Here is a 22,937-nt window from a genome sequence, read left to right on the forward strand (position 1 = left end):
GATGGTGAATAGTGTTTTTCAAGAACTAAAATTTGTGTTCTTGAAGTTTTGTTTAGATTAAGCTTGGATAAGGACTTTAAGGGTGATTCCAAGCCATTCTCTTGATTCTCCACTCTCCAAGGAAGGTATAACTTCTCAAACCCTTAGTATTAAGTTTTGTTGGTTTGGATTTCATAATGTTAGATGATGGGTTAGTGTAATGAGTGTGTACTCATGATAGAGCTTTGTTTAGTAAGTGGTTTTGTTGATTTTGGAGTTAGGAGTGATGCTTGTTAGATTTGAAGTTCTTAGTCACATTTTTTTTGACTTGGTTTAGATGAATAAATTGGTAATATTGAGTTGATTTGGGACTGTTGTAATGTAGTTTAGATGGAGGTTTGATTGGGTTGTGAATTGGAATTGAAATTGTGGTTGTTGGAATTGGTTTAAATTTGGGAAATCGCGTAAACATAGCCGTCGTAACGTCCGATTTTCTTTGGACTGTTTTTGTGCATAGAATTAGGACCCGAGAACCCCCTGCTAGATTATGACCACTGCCATGTTTAGATAGCTCATGTTACGAGCTTCGTTTTGATATATAGTTCGTTCAATTCTGATGCACGGTTTAGGAGAAACGACCATTTCAAGTAACGGCATTTCGCGAACGAAACTTTTCCCCTCGCCTTACTTTGAAACATAGGTTAAAGACCATAAAGGGTTAATTAATGTATGAAACATTTATAGTAAGTGTGTTAGGCAGTTGGTAAGACACTCGCGAAGGAATCGCTTTAAAACTCGTAAAGGTTAAATTATTAAAAATGGTGGAGCCGAGGGTACCCGGGTGACTTAAGCAAATCAGTGAGCGCAAAACAATCGTTAGAGTCTAAGTTAGTTAAAGTATAGATTTACAAGTGACTTTGGTTTAATTCCAACTTACTTGTTGTTTATAGGTTACCAGACTCGTCCCGAGCCTTTTTTCACCCCAAGTCGCTCAGGCAAGTTTTCTACCTATTATACTGTTGTTGTGATGTATATATGTATATGCATTATCTTGCGATAGATGCATGTTGGTTAATTAGCAAATGTTGCGATATATTGAAGCATGCTGATATGGTATATATATGCATGCCAGTTTCGTATTCTTGCCATATATATCTGTTGGTTCAGTTGATAATACCTATGCTAGAGGATAGCAGTAACTTGCATATACCCTTAGTATAGGGACCCAAGGTGAAAATATTTTCTAAAACCGGGAGTCGAGGATCCCGAGTAGATTTTGTATATATGGATATGGATATATATATATATATTTATATATATATATGGTTATAGTTTTCCAAACTATTAATCGAATAAGGTTTATTCGATAACTTTAACTTTATTTTATTATTGAATATTATTTTGAATATTCATTCGAGGACTTATGACTCCTTTTATTTTAATTATCTGAATATTATTTGAATATTCATTCGAGGGCTTATGACTCTTTCATATTATTTATTGAATATTATTTGAATATTCATTCGAGGGCTTATGACTCTTTCATATTATTTATTGAATATTATTTGAATATTCATTCGAGGGCTTATGACTCAGTTTATATTATTTAATGAATATTATTTGAATATTCATTTGAGTATCTATGACTCTGATTATTTGCTGAGATATATTCTTTATTTTATTAAAGAATAAGGTGTCAATAATCAAACTTATTTTCGATTATTCAAATAAAGATAGTACTTTCATATAAGTATATCTTTGGTTATTTAATACTCGTTTCAAGTAGAAGTTTTAATACTTCTACTTCAATTATTTTTATAAAGATTATTCTTTATGGGAATATTATTTAAATAATAATATTCAGTCATTTTCTAAATATTCTGGGGACTGATTTACTTCATTAAATCAGCTTTACTCCAAACACTCTATAAAGTGTTTTCGAGTCTTCAAAATGATTTTTAAAGTCAGAGCGGATCCCAAAACTCATTTTTATATTTAAGATCTTCCTTTTTAAGGGGATTTAAATACTCGCTCAAAACCTGGGGAATCCGGCTCTGTGGTGTATTTTATATTCGCAACGAGGTTGCAGTTTTGATAAATGAATTGATTACTTGCCCAATGTTCGGGAAGTAAGCCCATCTAATTGAGTCGGCATAAGCGACAGGCCGGGGTACGGTCTATCAAAGTGTAAGTGGCTGGGTGGCAGTCCATCCACGCGTAAGAGGCCGGGTGGCGGTCCAGCATAAGGTCCTTATGTGGCCAGGGTGATGACCGGTGGGGGATTCATCCATCTACTAGTAGAAAAGGTTACTTATTGGTATCTTTGCCTAATCAGCAAGATATCTGGTTTATGCCAAAATTCTTTTCCTTTCCAAAATTCATTGGATGTTTCAAACTCTGTCATACTTTACATAACAGAGGTTCCAGGATATGTTTAAGAGATATATATGTGGATATATATATATCGGGACTAAATAAAGTATCTCGTAACTTTATTTTATTCAATAATATTTCAAAGATTGAATCTATTCAAGTCTTAACTTGTGGTCTCATCTATGGGATGTTTTTCTTAAAACTTATAATACTTTGAACGATGGTAGTTCAAGTAGCTTTATAAATGATATAAGTGTGGTGAAGTATTGGTAACTTCATTCCTTGTTTTTACTTATATCTAGTAAGTAATTATCTTATACATGATAGAGATTCTATTAAGTATCCATTTAGATACTTATATTATTGTTATCACTATGTATTATCTTGCGAGCTGTAAGGCTCACTCTTGCTTTATTTCTTCATCACACAACAACAGTTAGGAGAGATGGCCAGACTCCAGCAGACCCAGCGCAAGCGCGTGGGAAGCGTCCCGCGTCTTCCCGTTGATGTTGTAGCTGCTATAGCTGCAGAGGAAGATCCATTGTAGTTCAGACCATCTACTTTTGAGAATCAAATTATGTATAATTATAACTTGTGGCAGATAATGGCAATTAACTGTAAATTTATCAAGTAATCATTTTGGGTTGTAATAACTTTTAAATGGTGGATTCAAAGACTTGTACTTATTTCAATTTCATCTCTGAGACTATAACGGGTTGTGGTGTGTGTTAGTATGGGGTCACAGCATGAGGTTATTTATTATTAATTAAGTGAAGTGATATTGTGGAAAGAAAGACCGTGACGACCCGGATCCCCGACCCCGGATCTGGGGGTGTTACAATTTCTTCTTTTAATTCTACTACGTTAGGGATCCAGATTCTCGACGCAAAGCGTAAAATTCCTTCATTATCTTTCTGAGTTGTGATTTCTTCTCCCGTCAGGTCGTCATCTTGACTCATCACTTCATTTTGACAGCAGCGAATCTTTTCTAACAATTCCGGTTGGAAATTCATAGTGTAGATAGCTTCTGCAGATTCATTGGGAATACGAATCTCAATTTCCAATTTGTCGAATTCCTTGATTAAGTCTTCACACGAAGTTAACCGATTCAATCTTTCTTTCCTGCTCAGCGCATCTGCTACAACATTTACTTTCCCTGGATGACAACTAATCGTGACTTCGTAATCCTTTATCAATTCCAGCCATCGACGTTGTCGCATGTTCAGCTCCTTTTGCGTAAAGATATACTTTAGACTTTTATGATCTGTGTAAATTTCACAGTTTTCACCGTAGAGATAATGTCTCCAAAGCTTCAACGCAAATACGATCGCTACCAATTCTAGATCATGAGTGGGATATTTTTGTTCATGATGTTTAAGTTGTCTCGAAGCATATGCAATGACGTTACCGTGCTGCATCAGTACACATCCTAACCCGCGATATGAAGTGTCGCTGAAAATGACAAAATTTCCTAGCTCGTCTGGCAATACAAGTACTGGTGCGGTTACTAACCGATTTTTCAGCTCTTGAAAACTTTCTTCACACTTATCACTCCATTCAAACTTTTCACTTTTTCGAGTTAACTTGGTCAGCGGCGTTGCTATTTTCGCAAAATCTTTGACAAACCTTCGATAATATCCTGCCAATCCCAAGAAACTTCGAACTTCTGTCGGCGTCCTTGGTCTTTCCCAATTTAACACAGCTTCAATCTTCGCTGGATCGACTTGGATACCTTCTCTACTGATAATATGCCCTAGAAATTGTACTTCTCTTAACCAGAATTCACATTTCGAAAATTTTGCGTATAGTTGCTCTTTCCTCAGAATTTCCAAAGTTATTCTCAAGTGTTCTGCATGCTCTTCTTCTGACTTGGAGTAAATCAAGATTTCATCAATGAATACAATCACGAATTTATCCAAATATTTCTTGAATACTCTGTTCATCAAATCCATGAATGCTGCTGGCGCGTTTGTCAGACCGAATGCCATTACCAAAAACTCGTAATGCCCATATCTTGTACGAAATGCAGTCTTTGGAATATCTTCAGCTTTAATCTTCAATTGATGATAGCCTGATCGCAAATCTATCTTTGAAAACCATGATACTCCTTTTAGGTGATCGAACAAATCGTCGATTCTCGGTAAGGGATACTTGTTCTTGATAGTGAGTTTATTCAATTCCCTATAGTCAATGCATAATCGCATTCTGCCGTCCTTCTTCTTCACAAATAACACCGGTGCACCCCATGGGGATACACTAGGTCGTATGATGCCTCGGTCTAGAAGATCTTGCAGTTGCGTTGACAATTCCTTTATTTCGACTGGAGCCATCCGATATGGAGCTTTCGAAACTGGTTCTGTACCTGGTGATAGATCAATTGTGAACTCAATTTCTCGATCTGGTGGTAACCCTGGAAGCTCGTCTGGAAAGATGTCTGGAAATTCGCACACAATTGGAATGTCTTCTATTCTAGGACTTCCTCTTTCGGTATCTAACACGTAAGCTATGTACGCCTCACATCCTTGTCGAAGCAATCGTTTAGTCTGCATCACAGTAAGAAATTTCTTCTGCTGTTTTTCGCCTTTGAATATTACTGTTGCATTCTCCGCAGTTCGCAATTTGACTCTCTTATTTGCGCAATCTATCTGAGCGTTATGACATGCTAACCAATCCATTCCCAAGATAATATCGAATTCTCCTAGCTTAAAAGGAATTAAATCTACCGAAAAATGATGTCCGGCTATTTCTATATCACACGCAGGACATACTCGATCTACCGGAACTTGGTCGTCATTCGCTAATTTTATAATTAACGTTTTGCCCAACCATTCGATTTCACAATGTAACTTACCAAGAAATTCTTCAGAAACAAATGAACGAGTAGCTCCAGAATCAATTAATACTTTTGAAATTACAGAATTCACCAAAAGTGTACCTGCAATAACACTCGGACTCTGCACCGCTTCTTTCATGGTCATGTTAAAAGTTCTTGCTTTGGGTTGATTAGGCGGCGGCGGAGGTAATGCTAACATTCTCGGAACACTGGCTGCCATAGCTGATCCTTTGCAATTTCTGGCGATATGCCCTTTCTTTCCACACTGGAAACAAGTCATTTCTGCTGTTCTACCTGTTGGACATTCGTTAGAATAATGCCCTTTCTGCTTACACTGATAACACGTTACATCCCTTTTGATACATACACCAGTATGCTTTCGATTACATGTCTTGCAGTACGGCACTGGAACTCTGACCATTCCCTGCTGACTGGAGGTTTGGAAACGATTACCTGCCTTCTGTGAACCTTGTCCTATCCTTTTAAAATTCAAATTTGCCCGGGCCTGGAATCCCGGCTTTCTACTGGAGCGATCTTGGAAACTTCCATGTCCCTTGTCTTGCTGAGATCTTTCACTTTCCCCTTCTATAATCAAAGCTTTCTGAACTACGGCGGTATACGTCGTTAATTCAAAAACTGTAACTTGGCCACGAATCAATGGTCGTAATTCTTCTTGAAACCTCTGAACTAGTTTTTCTTCAGTGTCAACCTGTTCTGGAACAAACCTAGCCAACTCAGTAAATTTGGCTTCATATTCTGCCACGGACATATTTCCCTGCTTCAGTTCTAGAAACTTAATTTGCATTTGATTCTTCACATAGCGAGGAAAATGCTTTTCTAAAAACAACTCTTTAAACCTATCCCATGCAATAACTTCTTCACCCTCTAAGGCCTTTTTAGATTCCCACCAATAATTCGCCTCTCCTTTCAACAAGTAACTAGCAAAATCAGTCTTCTGATCCTCACCTACCTTCACTAGTGTGAACGCTTTCTCTACTTCTTTTAACCAGGTGGTAGCTTTAATAGGATCAGTAGTCCCTTCAAACTCTGGAGGTTTAACTGACTGAAACTGCTTAAAAGTAACAACAGGTAATACTGGTGGTAATTGAAGCTCAGGATGAGGTGGCTGTTGTAACATTTGTTGTTGTATCTGCTGTTGCTGATGCTGCATCTGCTGCTGCATCATTACCATCTGTTGTTGCATCAGATGGAACATTTGGTTCATGGTCTCATTAGTCTGCTTTTCAGAATTGCTGTTAGAGGTCTCAGCCCTAGTCTTTCTTTTTGGTGCCATCTTCTTCTGATAATAATACAGGTGATATTTATTTAACAGTTTAATAAACAATCGACAATATGTATGGAAAACAATTTATCCTGTATTCATAACATGGTTTATTTAAAGAAAATAGTTGTTGAGTGTACAGACTGGAAATGTAAACAGACTGATACACACATACACACTACTCACTAGGTTATACTATGCTGCCTCTATATACACGTGCACTCTGGAGTCACCGTCTCAAACCCTCTCAGAAACCAGGCGGAATACGCCTAAGCTCCTCTCTAAGTGCCTGGACCAAAGTCTGTGCTAAGCGAAAAAACCCTGTAGAACTCTGCAAAAGAAGGAGGTCCATCATGAGTCAAATCATCCAGCTCCCAAGTAGCACTCATCAATACTGACTGTAATCGCTGTCTCATATAATAATCCGGCTGTAGGGCCGCTAACGATCCTCTCTCCCTCTGATCAAACAGATGCATAATCTCTCGACACTGTGCCCGCCAATACTCCACATCATCCCTCATAACTCTATACTCATGGTATGGTACCATATGCGGCTGAACAACCTGACCTACTGACTCCTGAGAAGGAACCCTCGGAATACCTGCACCCTGCTGGGGTAAACCTAACTGTAGATCCATATCATGCTCTCCCATCCCCTCTACTGGAATCATCTGAACTATGTCCGGCTCTGGGGCATGCACTGGTATAGGAGGTAATAATGGTGGTGGTGGTAACTCCTGCTCAATACCTAGTATAAACTGGTGCTCAATAGGTAAAGGAACCATCGGCTCGAAGAACTCAAATGGATCAAACATCTCTATGGGATCATGCACTATCCCCTGTACTGGTGGTACCGGCTCCTGTGGCAATAGTGGTGGAGGTGGTAGAGGAGGAAATATATGCTCAGATACTGGAGGTATGGCTGGTGCTACTGGCCCAGTGACTGTCCTCTCTGAAGATGCAGAATAACCAGAAGATGCCATCTGATAATATACCAAAGAAAAGAAAAGGTTATTAACAATCCTAAGATTATTTCCCTATTCTAATCTGACCTAAATCCTAACACTATTCATCCTAATTTGACTATCCCTATCTTATGTGATCTCCTTATCCTATCTTAATCCTAATGTTCTTGTTTTCAGGGACCAAACCTACAGCTCTGATGCCAAACCTGTAACGCCCTCCAGACCCGGGGTATAAGTCTGGGGGTTACTAGCTAATCACCAAACCTGTACAATTTGATTAACAATTAATAAAGAAATGAAATTAAACCCCTTTAACACTAACCAGGATCTTTTTAGGTTGAAGTATGAAAACAAGAACCACTAACTACTTATATTACAAACCAACATTCAAAGTCTCACAAACTCTCTTTATTACAAACCAGTGTCTAATTCATTTTAAGCTAAGTTCAACTTTTATTCAAACACACACACCTACTATCTATCAACACTCCACCTGCTCGGGCAACTCAAAGCTTTCTTCCTGGATTGGGATCAACACCTTGGGTATAAGAGGATCCTGAGGCTTGACTCGCTTCTTTACCACTCGAGTCCTGATTGGTTTCATATTCCTTCTTAACTGAAAACAATAAGGTGAATAACAACAAAAGGGGTGAGCCAAAAGTTGCTCAACAAGTCCACAAACATATAAACAGTGTTAAAGCATTTTAAATGAATCCGCCATCTCAGGTATATCTGCCAAGATATAACCTCACGAGAATAGAAAGAAGGCCATTACTGGCGAGTACAAATAAACTAAACTGGACACAAGTTCGCATCTATATTCTGCTGATCAGTCAGAATATAATGCAGATCCATATCTCAGTATATAGATCCAGTCGGGTACCCAGGCACTACGGCCCACGTCGAGGCACCAGTCATCCCGGTCCTCATGATTAAGATACACTCAATCCCAAAATATCCTTATCCAGTCCATCGCTTAGCAACCGGGATAATCGGTATGCTTTGATATATTCCAAACACTAAAATATATCAATCTCCATGTGTTACCAACAGAATATGAATCAAGAATCCAAAGAAACGGAGAAATCAAGAATTGAAATGAAATATGAACAAAGGAATAGGGATTGTATATTAGTGATCAAGAACAATAATCAAGAGAATGTAAATGTGATAAATATTTGAATCAATATCACTATTCCGAAAGTAGAATAGAGGAAAAACTTGCCTTCTGCGCGACTTACTGCAATTGAATCACTTATGTCTATCACCTTGGACTATTACCGACTCAACTGGCCTGGCTGGCTTAGCTTCTATTGGCAAAACAGATTGGTTAAGTCACGTCGTACTTTATTTACATCTTGAATCGACTTCAAACTGATCCTAACATCTACCCATGCACTTATGACTGACTCATGTATTACATATAAGCAAGTAAGACTCGATTAACCACGTAATACACATAAGCACATAAGCACATAATCATTTTTATGGTTAAAATAATTTTTAAAACTAAAATCGACTCGCTGATCGCTCAACTGATCGTTATCTGACTCGTTTCCCATTTTTCCGGAATTTTTCGGACTCGTCTCGGCACGTAACTTGACTGATAATCAAACAAGTCACAAAATCAATTAACTTCTAAAAAAATATTAAGCTTTGATATTATTTTTAATGAAAAGGATTCATTTTTCTGAGTTAACAGGCTTTCGTTTCACGCAAAACGGACTAACAGTTGAATTATTATTAATTAAATACTGATAATTCCATTTATTAATCAATATAAATAATTATTACTAATTTTTAAAACCCAAAAATAATTTTTAAATCATTATTTAAGAAAATCAGAATTAAAAATAATTTTTCTATAATTTTTGAAATTAAAATGAATTTATTATTATTTATTGAAAATTATTTGATTAATTATCAAAATAATTAATCACTTTTAAATAATTAATAAGTAATAAATAAATAATAATTAATTAAGAAAATAATTCAATCTGATTTTTAGAAAATAATTCAGAATTATTTATAATATAAATTAATTAATTAATTAATTAATTAATCAATTTACAAAATAAATAAAACTGATTTTTAAAATTAATAAAAATAAAAATAATAAAAATAATTTCCAGAAACAGTTATCAGAAAACCATCCCTGACAAAATCAGATCAAACCCGGGTATTTTACACGGGTCAAACGGGTTGGATTCCGGGTCACCAAGAACACGCCGGAATTTTTCCAGATTCCGGTGAGTTCCCGGAGTCCGGCCAAGCTCCGATCAGCCCCAATCAACACCGTTTGGTACTGTTTTTGAGTGCTTTTCATTGCAAATCAACACAGCAATCCAACCACGGCTAAAACATCACAGAATAACTCCTGAATCAACTTCTCCGGCAAAATCGACATAAACTCCGGCCAAAAATCGAATTTGCAGAATCGTACATAAAATCAAACGTTATATAGTGCAAAATGAAGCTAAGAACATATACAATCAAAGCCCTAACATTACAAGAACCAAATATTCACAGAAATCATCGAGTTGTGTTTTGAAAATTCGACCTAAACCCTAGAAATCGTGAATCATTATCCAAGCATCGTTTGTTCAATTAAACACCATGAATCTACTGTAAATCATCTAACAAAGCTATATCAATCATCAAAACATCACAATAACCCCAGAATCAAAAAGCCCTAATTCGAACATAAACCCTAGAAATCAAAAATCAAAAACGATGCAATAAAACGTGAAATTGATGCAAGAAACAGAAAGAACGGATCAAAACCTTCGATTTGAGTACTTGAATCACACGATTTGATGTTGTAATCAGTGAGAAATCACGACTTGATTCTTCGACCCGAACCTGTTCTTCCCGACCCGATTTCAGAGAATTTTTGGTAATTTTGCAGATTTTAATGATTAATTATAATTAATTAAATAAAAATTAGGCTATTTATAGTAGTAAAAATAATACTCCTAATTAAAATTAAGGGGCTAATTATACATTAAATAAAAATATTGGGCCCTAATTTTTATAATTTTTGAGTATTAAAATTTAATTTATAAATATTTTATATATGCAATATATATACCAAAAATTCTCAAAAATTGTGAATAATGCAAAAATGCAAAGAAATAATATAAATGAAAGTCCTATAATTTTATAAAAATAAAAATGTGATTTTTGTGGGGTTTTTGACACCCAATGGGGCCGGAAAAATCATTTTTCGCAAAACGAGAAAATTTATAAATTATCTAGATGTTCAGAACAAGGCGATTGTAAAAGCCATTTGATGAAAAATAAGGCCCATTATTTTATTTGAAATACTGGCTTTAAAATCATCGTTTGGGTCATAAAACATTTGAAATAAAACCTATATATGCATAATAAAATATCTGAAAAATACATTAAAATACAGAAATGACATGGAATACACGTATCACGTAACAGTTAGGGTTTAGCAGATAATCACACATAAATGACACATTAATTCACATATTTTATTATAATCATGATATAATATAAACGTAAAGTTCCCAGTCGTTACACCTGATGCAATGATCTGGTTTACAAACGACTAGTTCCGCTCTCAGGTCTTCGTACTATAATCTTTTCATAACATTGTTAAATCTTTTTATCATATATAACCAACTTCACGTAGAATCCTTTAGGTCTTCATACTAATCCTAATAACGTCATCGAATGACTTCAAAAACTTTCTTTGACTTTCTTCCATGCCTTTTGCTCCTTTGATCCATCTCAAGTTCATGAGTTTTGAGCATACCATAAATTTCATCAATAGTAGTTTCAGCAAGGTCATAGTTGTCTCTTATGGTAGTAGACTTCAAATCCCAATTTTCAGGAAGAGCAAAAAGGACTTTTAGATTTAAATCTTCAAGATCATATTCCTTATCCACCAGTGACATATCATTCAAGAGTTTGGCAAACCTGTCATATAAATCAGTTAATAACTCATCAGCTTTTGAGTCAAAGTGCTCATACTCTTGTGTGAGTATAGTCTTCATGTTCTTTTTGATTGCATCAGTTCCCTGGCATCTTGTCTCCAAAGCATCCCAGATCTCCTTTGTAGTCTTGCATCCAATTACCCTATTTAACATGATATTGTCAATTGCACTATGAAGCAGATGCCTTACCATTGTATCCTTGGCAATAGATGAGATGTCTTCAGTTGTGTACTCACTTTTTTCTTTGGAATCATCTTTGCTGGTTGATCAGCAACTGCAACAGAAAACTTAGTAGGCTTATATGGTCCATCATTGATTCTATCAAGGTATTCTGGATCTGTGGCTTCCGGAAATATAGCCATCTTTACCTTCCATATAGGATACTCAGATGCTCTCAGTATAGGAACCCTAATACTCTCATATTGACTGTGAGTTTGATTGTTTTTAAGTATCTTCAGTTTTGGTGGGCTTAGGTGGGGTTTTTGTTTCTTCAGACATGATTGTAAACTGGATCTCACTGTTTGTAAATCAACAGAAAGGCTCTGATACCACTTGTTAGGTCACACAACACTATAGAAGGGGGTTGAATATAGTGTTTATATAATTAAATCGATTTATCAACACAAGTATGTAACAGTAATCAAGTATATTCAATATAATAAACTCTGTTACAATAGAACAGTTGTTCTCTCTCAGTGATGAACAATATCAGTAAGAGCTGTTAGGTGACAATATATAATATTTCTCGTGAATGATAACACATATAGTGTAAACCCTAAGCTGTGTTTATATAGTACACAGTTACAAGATATCTTCGAATTGATATGGAATATATTTCTGTCTCCTAAAATATATCAATCAGATATTATCTTCTACAAGTCTTCTAGCTGTCTAACTCTTCATGCATATCTTCTATTATTCTAGTCATGATCCTTTCCTGTAAATCAGCTGTATTCCTTATCTAAAGTACCCGCACTTAAGTCCTGATATAAATCCTGACGGCCTTAAGTTCTGACTTCAATAAGTTATGATTTCCAGTAAGTCCTGATATTAAGTTCTGAAACTAAACACAACTTATTAGACATGACATCTCAAATATATCTAACAATCTCCCCCAACTTTTAAATTATGAAAAATATACAAGTTAATAGATTTAATGATGTGAAAAACATTTAAGTACAAATGCAATGAGAGTTTATTTAGACAACTAACTACAACTTACATTCCTTGTAGCTTTTACCAATGTTACTGAGTCAATCTGAATCCAAAGTGATTCTTGACAAAGTTTGATATCAGTTTCTCTTCTGCATTCCTCAGGACTTGAGCTAATGTAGCCTTGACTTGCTTTATTTCTTTATCTTGACTTCCAATCTGGTAGATTGCAGTCCTAAGTGCTGAGATGTGATTTCTTTCCAATCCATCACCAAGTCTGATTACTCTTGGATGAGATGAGTCTTCATTATAGCACAAACATTTCTCTTTTAGAATAACTTCAAGTTTAGCAGAATCCTTCTTCATTGGAATTTCACTTCCATCATCTTCAACTATATTTGGAATGAATTCTATAATCCTTGATCCAGAGATTCTGGCTTTATCCCTTATTGTCTTCATGATGAAATTTGACCATCTCCTGGTAATCTCAAACTTTATCTCCAAAAGATAATGAAAGAATTGAAGTTCTTTCAGAGATTTGTTCAGCACATCTGATTCTGACATTCTGTATGTTCTTCCATCTTCAAGAAACAGAATCAGCTTTTCTTTGACATTACTTTTATCATGAGCATCCAGTACCACTTGAACAGATATAACCTTGTCAAGGTGTTTCTATGTAACTTCCTCAAGAGGTTTTTCAGTTAATAAGAATGGATCTCTAGTAAGTACTTCAACTCATGTCTTGATCTTGGCTTCTTCGTAACCTAATCCAGCTCTGTCTCTTGCTTCTCTGGCTTTCAATCCAACAATAATGATATCAGATAGCAGTTGACTTTTCTTAGGATCTGATGGATTAACATTTTTCCATAGGATTTTTCTCTTATCATTAACTGTCATTTTGTTCAAATTAACTTGAGCTTTGTCAAAGGTTGATATCTTGATGACTTGATCAGGATTTGTTGTTTCTTCTGTAGCTTGTTGTTCTTCACTTTGAACAACTTGAGCTATGTCAGAGGTTGTCTTAGATTCTTCTGTTATCTTCCTTCTTTTCAGAGTTTCAACAGTTTCATCTTCAGCAGCTGTATCATCAAAAACTTGAACCATTTTGCACACTGGTTTCATCAGGATTTGAGGAATCTTCATTACATGTGTCTTTGTTGGTTCATCAATCTTTCCTTTCCCTTTTGCCTTGGGATCAATTTCAACTTGTGATCTTGTCTTGGGTTTTGAAGCCTCAGAGCTTTCCTTGATCACAATGCCTTTTGCCTTAGGCCTTGGAGATTTCTTTGCATTAGAAGCTTTAGACTTAAGATTTGTCTTCTCATCTGCAAATCTAGCTACTTTCGCCTTGAGAGTCTCTAAATCCATTCCAGGATTATGCTTAAGAAATAGTCTTCTAGCAATTTCTTCATCAAGTGTCTGAATCTTGGGATCTTTATAATAGACTGTAGTCTCCCTTCCCTTAAGCTTCAGAGTTTATAAAAACTTCTGAGAGTCTTGACTTCCTCCTTGAATAACAATATCAGAACTTGATATCAGACTTTGAAGCTTAAGAACTTGCTTTCAGAACTTGAGCATTCATAGCTATTAGATGAGGTTCTCTTGGATCAGCCTAAAATCTTGCACAAAGACAAATAGCGTACATGATATCAGGTCTACTTGCAGTTAAATAGATTAAAGAGCCAATCATACCTCTGTAGTTAGTAATATCTACTGATGCTCCAGTATCTTTATCTAACTTGGTTGCAGTGGCTATGGGAGTGGATGTAGTTGAACAATCTTGCATTCCAAATTTCTTGAGTAAATTATTGGTGTACTTGGATTGATTTATGAAAGTACCTTCTTCATTTTGCTTGACTTGAAGTCCCAGAAAATAGCTAAGTTCTCCCATCATACTCATTTGATATCTTGACTACATTAGCTTTACAAACCTTTCACAGAGTTTGGCATTTGTAGAACCAAAGATGATATCATCAACATATATCTGTACCAAAAGTAAGTCATTTCCATGGTTGAGGTAGAACAGAGTTTTATCAATTGTGCCTCTGGTAAATCCATTTTCCAGAAGAAATTGAGCTAAAGTCTCATACCATGCTCTTGGAGCTTGCTTAATGCCATAGAGTGCTTTATCAAGTCTGTAGACATGATTAGGAAATTTTGGGTATACAAATCCTGGAGGTTGTTCAAAATATACCTCTTCTTCCAATTCTCCTTTGAGAAAAGCACTTTTCACATCCATTTGAAAGACTTTAAACTTCTTGTGAGCAACATAAGCCAAAAAGATTCTTATGGCTTCCAATCTAGCAACGGGAGCAAATGTTTCATCATAGTCAATACCCTCATGTTGAGAGTAACCTTTAGCAACCAGTCTTGCTTTGTTTCTTGTAATTATGCCATCACTGTCAGTTTTATTTCTTAACACCCATTTTGTGCCAACAATGGAACTGTTCTTTGGTCTTGGCACTAGGGTCCAGACTTTATTTCTTTCAAATTCATTTAGCTCTTCCTGCATTGCTTGCACCCAATCAGCATCTTGAAGAGCTTCTTCCACTTTCTTTGGTCCAGTATGAGATAAAGGAATGATAGAGACATTCATTTGATGTTGATGTTCTAGTTCTGACACCTGCTTCAGGATCTCCAATTATTAAGTCAGGTGTGTGTGCTTTAGTCCACTTCCTTGCAGATGGAAGTTGTTCTTTAGAACTCGATCCTCCCCATGATCCATGTTGTCTCCCTGTAGTTATAATTAAACAAAATAAATTGAAAAAATTATTTTCTGATGCTCCCCTTGTAGTTATGTTCTCTGAGACTTCAGAATTTGAGTTGGATTCTTCAGGATTTGTAGATCAGAGTTTCCAGAATTATCAGAATTTGGCTCATCAGAACTTGATGAATCAGAACTTGAAGAGCCATTGACAGGTTCTGATGTTTCATGAGAGTCTTGAGTTGTGGTAGGATCTTCAGCTTGCTCCCCCTGAACAGGTGCATTTTCCTTTGGAGTAGTTACCACAGTTTCAATGACATCAGAATTTAACCCGTCAGAACTTATAGGATCAGGATTTAGGTCATCAGAATTTCCAGAATTAGAATTTAAATCTTCATTTTCAAATCTCAGCTGATCATGATCATTGAAATCTTCAAGTCCAGTAATCTTCTTATCATCAAAAGATACATTGATAGATTCCATGACAACCCTTGTTCTTAAATTATAGACTCTGAAGGCTATTGTGGAAAGTGGATATCCAACAAAAATTCCTTTATCAGCTTTTAGATCAAATTTTGACAGCTGTTCAGGATGAGTCTTAAGAACAAAATACTTACATCCAAATACATGAAAATATTTCAGATTTGACTTCTTTTTCTTCACCATCTCATATGGTGTTTTTCCATGCTTGTTTATGAGTGTAGAATTCTGTATAAAATAAGCAGTCTGCAGAGCTTCAGCCCAAAAGTAGGTTGGCAGCATTGCTTCATCAAGCATAGTTCGTGCAGCTTCAATGAGAGTCCAGTTCTTTCTTTCTACAACTCCATTTTGCTGTGGAGTTCCGGGTGCAGAAAATTCTTGTTTAATTCCATGCTCTTTGCAGAACTCTTCCATGATTGAATTTTTGAACTCAGTGCCATTATCACTTCTTATTATTTTAACAGAATCTTTGACCAACTTATCCAGCTGTCTGACATGATAAGTTAGAGTAGATGCAGTTTCATTCTTCTTGTGTAAGAAATACACCCAAGTGTATCTTGTGAACTCATCCACTATAACCATAGCATATTTCTTCTTTGTAATTGACATGACATTTACCGGACCAAATAGATCAACATGCAGTAAGTGCTAAGGCTCAAGAATTGAGGATTCGCTTTTGCTCTTGAATGAAGATTTTCTTTGTTTTGCCTTTTGACATGAATCACAAAGGCCATCAGGAGCAAATACTGATTTTGGCAGTCCTGTCACAAGATCTTTCTTTACTAGCTCATTTATGTTGTTGAAATTTAAATGAGAGAATCTCTTGTGCCAATTCCAGCTTTCTTCAATTGATGCTCTACTCAACAGACATATTGCAGGACCATCAGAGTTTGTTGAAAGTCTGGCTTCATATATGTTACCATGCCTGTACCCTTTCAGAACTACTTTGCCTGTAGAATTACTTACAACTTCACAGTGTTCTTCAGAGAAATCCACATGATAACCTCTGTCACAGATTTGACTCACACTTAGCAGATTATGTTTAAGTCCTTAGATAAGAGCTACTGTTTCAATGATGACATTCCCAAGATTGATATTGCCATATCCCAGAGTTTTTCCCATGTTGCCATCTCCATAAGAAACTCCTGGGCCAGCTTTCTCCATAAATTCTGATAGCAAGGCTTTATTTCCAGTCATATGTCCTGAATATCCACTGTCCAGAACTAGGATGTTTTTCATGTTGCTCTGCAATCACAAAGACCACTATTGGTTAGTTTTAAGGACCCGGACTTGCTTAGATCCTTTGGCCTTTTCTAGTTTGTTAGCATTTGCAGCGGATTTAATTTCAGATTTTATGCTAAATGCTGTTTATCAGAATTTATATCAGACTTTGCATCAGAATTTACACTAGAAGGAATTACACTAACTTTCTTTAAAGAAGGTTTTATTTGATAATAATCATAGTACAAACTATGATATTCCTTACAAGTATAAATGGAATGCCATAAACTACCACAATGAAAAAAAAGGATTTTGTGGTTCAAACCTAACAGACTGACTCTTAACTTTTGATTTAGGAGGTAAAGAGTTTATATCTTTATTTTTCCTGCAAAAAGAAGCAAGATGGTTAGAGTTTCCATAGTTATAACATTTCTTTCTAGGAGCATTAGGAACAGGCATATAATTATTGCTTTTATTCACACATTCCTTTCCATTCCTATTTTTCCTAGCTTCCTTTACCTTGTTCACATTTCTAATCTCTTTCAGCATATGCTTAAGCTGCTTCTTTGTCTGTTAGGTCACACAACACTGTAGAATGGGGTTGAGTACAGTGTTTATACAATCAAATCGATTTAACACAAGTATGTAACAAAGATCAAGTATATTGAATAAACTCCGTTACAATAAGAACTGTTGTTCTCTCTCAGTGATGAACAAATATCACTAAGAGCTGCAAGGTTACAATGTATAATCTTCTCGATAATGATAACACGTATAGTGTAAACCTAAGTTTGTGTTTATATAGTACACAGTTACAAGATAACTTCTAATTGGTATGGAATATAATTCTATCTCCTAAAATATATCAATCAGATATCTTCTACAAGTCTTCCAGTCTTCTAACTCTTTCCATGCATATCTTCTTTTATTTAGTCTCGATCTTCTACTGTAAATCAAATTCCTTCCTTATATGAAAGTCTTCCCGCACTTAAGTTCTGATATGACCTTAAGTTCTGATATTAAGTTCTGACTTCCAGTAAGTCCTGATTTCAGTAAGTCCTGATATGTCTTGTTTGTTAAGATCTGAAAACTAAACATGAATCATATTAGACATGACATCTCAAATATATCTAACAATCTCCCCCAACTTGTAAATTATGCAAAATATACAAGTTAATAGATTTGATGATGTCAAAAACATTTAAGTACAAATGCAAATAAGAGTTTAACTAAATAACTAACTACAACTTACAGTCCTTGTAGCTTTTACCAATCTCACTGAGTCAATCTGAATCCATAATGATTCTTGACAAAGCTTGATATCAGCTTTTCTTCTTTAATCCTCAGGACTTGAGACATTGTAGTCTTGACTTGCTTCATCTCTTCATTCTGACTTCAAATCTGATAGATTGTAGTCCTTAAAGCAGAGATATAGTTTCTTTCTAAACCATCATTCAGTCTTATTACCCTAGGATGAGAAGAATCTTCATTGTAGCATAGACATTTCCCTTTCAAAATCACTTCAAGCTTAGCAGAATTCTTTTTCATTGGAATTTCACTTCCATCATCTTCAACAATATTAGGAATGAATTTTGTAACTCTTGAACCAGAAATTCTTGCTTTATCTCTGATGGTCTTCAATATGAAGTTTGACCATCTCCTAGTAATATCAGACTTTACCTCTAAAAGGTCATGAAAGAATTGAAATTCTTTCAGCGATTTATTTAGTACATCTGATTCTAACATCTAATTCCTTCCATCTTCAAGAAATAGAATCAGATTTTCCTTGACATTGTGCTTGTCATGAGCATCCAGTACCACTTGAACATAGATAACCTTATCAAGGTGTTTCTGTGTAACATCTACAAGAGGTTGATCAGTTAAAAGAAATGGATCTCTAGTCAGCACTTCAACTCATGTTTTAATCTTAGCTTCATCAGAACCTAGTCCACCTCTGTCTCTTGCTTCTCTGGCTTTCAATCCAACAGTCATGAAATCAGATAACAATTGGCTTTTCTTTGGATCTAATGGTTTGACATTTTTCTAAAGGAGTTTCTGTAATATCCGGGATATGACGTGTAATTATTTTTGTTAATAATAAATATCATGTGATTATTATATGAATTTTGGTAATTATCTGTGAAGTGGTATTTGTGTTTGGATATGTAAATTTGATATAATTTGAGTATTTTAATTTTTATATGTCCAAAATAAAATATAGATAATTGTCATATCTTCCTATTTATTTTTATGATGATTTATGATTTTATTGGACATTTATGGATTTTATAGTTTCTTTTTCCGAGTAATTACAAACTATTTTATATAATCGGGAACTAGCCGACCTCAACCGTTTTTACATTTTTAAAACCCGAAACTCTTCCGAAATCTCCTTCCTAACCTAATTGTAATATTCCGAGCATTTTCCATGTTTTGACTTTTTCGATCCGGCATACGGTTTTTTCCGTGCGGGTCCCAGCGCAATATTTTCGATACAAATTTTGTTTCGGTAAATCGACAAAACCCGTATTTTCGATAAACGGGATCTTTTTATTAAACTATTATAATTATCACTTCGTAATACATGTAACCAGGCACTGAGACCAAGACCGCAGTACAAATTGTACAGATTTGGATAATTATCCCGAAAACCGGTACCGTTTGGATCTATTTTTATAAATAAATGTACTATTTTGTATCTGGAATGATCCAACGGGATACTAATTTTCCGTAATTATAAATAGCCTTTACCGTATTTTATTTCGTATCGGAAATCATTTGCAAACAGTATTTACAGAATTTTTACAGAGAAAATACTATAATCATATTTTGTTCTTCATAATCAAACTCAAATCCGGAGGCGTTATCGATATCGGATTTTGGTGTGCTTATACTGAAAACGAAGCTGTTGATTTGTACTTTCAGAATCTTTCATCAAAACCACTGCAGAATCAAGTGGTAATTCTCTACAAACTGTTTTTAATTCGAATTATTATTGATTTAAATTATGAATTTTTGTACGGATCATTGTTTGAATGATTTGATGCTTGCATGTTGTAGAGCTTGTTTTCCTGATGATTTTCATATGTCATATGACTGATTTGGAGTTCAATAACATGCTTAATTTTAAGTTTGATTTTCGAATTTCAGAATTAGGGTTTATATTGCTTTGAATGTTTTCAATTCGATTTAGGGGAATCTTTGTTAGGGGTTTTCAGTTGATCTTGATGGGTGCTTTGTGTTCCTTATCAAATTTGCAATCGAACCATGTATTCACACATCACAACTGATACCTGATAAGTACGGAGTTAACTTTTGAAATTGTCGTCGGAGTTCTTCGCGTGTCTGGCCGGTTTTTGGCCGAAAGTTCGACTGGGCAATTGTTGATGATGTTTGTTGACTGGTTTGTGCTTCTGGGAAGAATCTGAATGAATCCCTGTCAAGAAACGAACTCAACCCATCAGTTTTTAGGCAGATTAAGGCCGCCGGAGTTGACAAGAACCCGCCGGATTCTGGAAATCGGTCGGTGTTCTTACCAACCCGTTTTCCTGTCTTGACACGCGACTCAACCCGATTTCGACCGGGTTTGATTCTATTTTTCCTAAATCAAAAATCAGTAACCTGTTTCTGGATTTTCTTTTTATAAACAATTCAAAAATCCATTATTTAAATTCTAAAATTCATTTTAATTTCCTAAAATCATTATTTAAATTCCAAAAATTATTTTTAATTCAAAAATAAATCTGAATTAATTAGTTAATTAATTTTATTTAATAATTAATTGATTAATTAGTCAATTAATTTGAAAATTAATTGATTAATTGATTTAATTAATTATTAATTGATTTTAATTAATTATTTAATTAGATTTAATTATTTATGAATGATTTAAAATTCCGAAAAATAGTTTCGAGCTTTAAAATATTATTTTAAATTGTTTTTGAGGCTCGATAATTATTATAAAATTATTTTGAAGCCAAATTTGGCCAACCGAACCATGTTTATTGCTTTAAAATTTATCCAACGACCCGTTTTGACTCCGAAAAATGTTTTAAAAATCATATTAAATAACCGAAAGACTGTTTATGATCCGAGACTTCCTTATAAATGAAATTTCATTGATTGTTTGACGTGCTACATATTATATGTGACTTGTTTGTTTGACTATCGATTTATATTGTTGAATATATTTGAGATGTCATGTCTAATATGTTTCATGTTTAGTTCTCAGATCTTAACTAACAGGAAATATCAATTCTTACTGGAATCAGGACTTACTGGAAGTCAGAACTTAAGGATATCATAACTTAGATTATCAGAAGATAATATCAGAAGATGGATATCAGAACTTAAGTACTGGAGGACTAACAATTAAGGAAGGAAGCTGATTTACAGGAAAGAAGATCGAGACTAATACAAGAAGAAGATATGCAAGGAAAGAGTTCGAGGACTAGAAGAATTATAAGATATCTGGTTAATATATTTTAGGAGACAGAATTATATTCCATATCAACTAGAAGTTATCTTGTAACTGTGTGTCTATATAAACACAGACATAGGTTTACTCTATAAGAGTTACGATCATCGAGAAGATCATATAATTGTAACCTAGCAGCACTCGTGATATTTGTTCATCACTGAGAGAGAACAGTTCCATTGTAACAGAGTTTGTTATATCGAATACATCTGTTTTCTGTTACTTGTGCTTTAAATCGATTTGATTGTATTCTACACTGTATTCAACCCCCTTCTACAGTGTTGTGTGACCTAACAAGTGGTATCAGAACCAATCTGTTAATACACATACAGTAAAGATCCTAAACAATCATGTCTGAAGAAGCAGAAAATCCAACCAAGCCCGCTAAAACTGAAAAAACTCCAAAGACTCAAACCCATAGTCGATATGAGACTATCAGGGTTCCCATGCTGAGACCGTCTGAATATCCCATATGGAAAGTAAAGATGGCTATGTTTCTGGAAGCTACAGATCCAGAATACCTTGATAGAATTAATGAAGGACCGCATAAGCCAACCAAGCTCTCTGTTATAGTTGCAGATCAGCCAGCAAAGACCATACCAAAGGAGAAAAGTGAATACACAGCTGAAGATATCTCATCTATTGCCAATGATGCAAAGGTAAGGCATTTGTTATATAGTGCCATTGATAATGTCATGTCAAATAGGGTAATTCACTGCAAGACTGCAAAGGAGATATGGGATGCTTTGGAGACAAGGTGTCAGGGAACTGATGCAATCAAGAAAAATAGGAGGACTATACTCACTCAAGAGTATGAGCACTTTGACTCAAAAAGTGATGAGTCATTAATTGACTTATATGACAGGTTTGTCAAACTCTTGAATGATCTGTCAGTGGTTGACAAGGAATATGACATTGAAGATTCAAATCTAAAATTCCTTTTAGCTATTCCTGAAAGTTGGGATTTGATGAAATTTATGGAATGTTCAAGACTTATGAACTTGAGATGGATCAAAGAAGCAAAAGACATGGGAGAAAATCAAGAACAATTGCTCTTAATGCTGAGGAGGAATCCCCCAAAGTGGCTGTCTCAAAGAAAGGAAAAGGAAAGGCTCTCTTCATAAAGTCCGATTCAGAATCATCAAGTTATGATGATGATGATTCAGAAACTGAAAGTCTACCTGAAGGAGATGCTGATGAAGAGATGATGAAGCTGTGTGCTCTTATTATGAAGGGTATCACAAAGATAGCATACAGGAAATTCAGACGAGGAAAGAAGTTTTCCAGGAAAGGTAGAAGTTCAGATAAGAAGTGTTATTCCCAGTGGACTAACAATGAGATTTACAGAAGGGGGGTTGAATGTAAATCTCAAAACTTTTTCAAGTTTTGAGCAGTTTCTAAGGCTAAGTGTTTGAGTGATCAAATGTGTGTGAATTGCTTGAAGCTGATGCAGACAGATATATATTCAAACACAAATGTAATGAGCACAAAGAACTTAAAAACTTT

Source organism: Apium graveolens, chromosome 3 (assembly GCF_009905375.1).
Source record: "Apium graveolens cultivar Ventura chromosome 3, ASM990537v1, whole genome shotgun sequence".
Classification (NCBI taxonomy): domain Eukaryota; kingdom Viridiplantae; phylum Streptophyta; class Magnoliopsida; order Apiales; family Apiaceae; genus Apium; species Apium graveolens.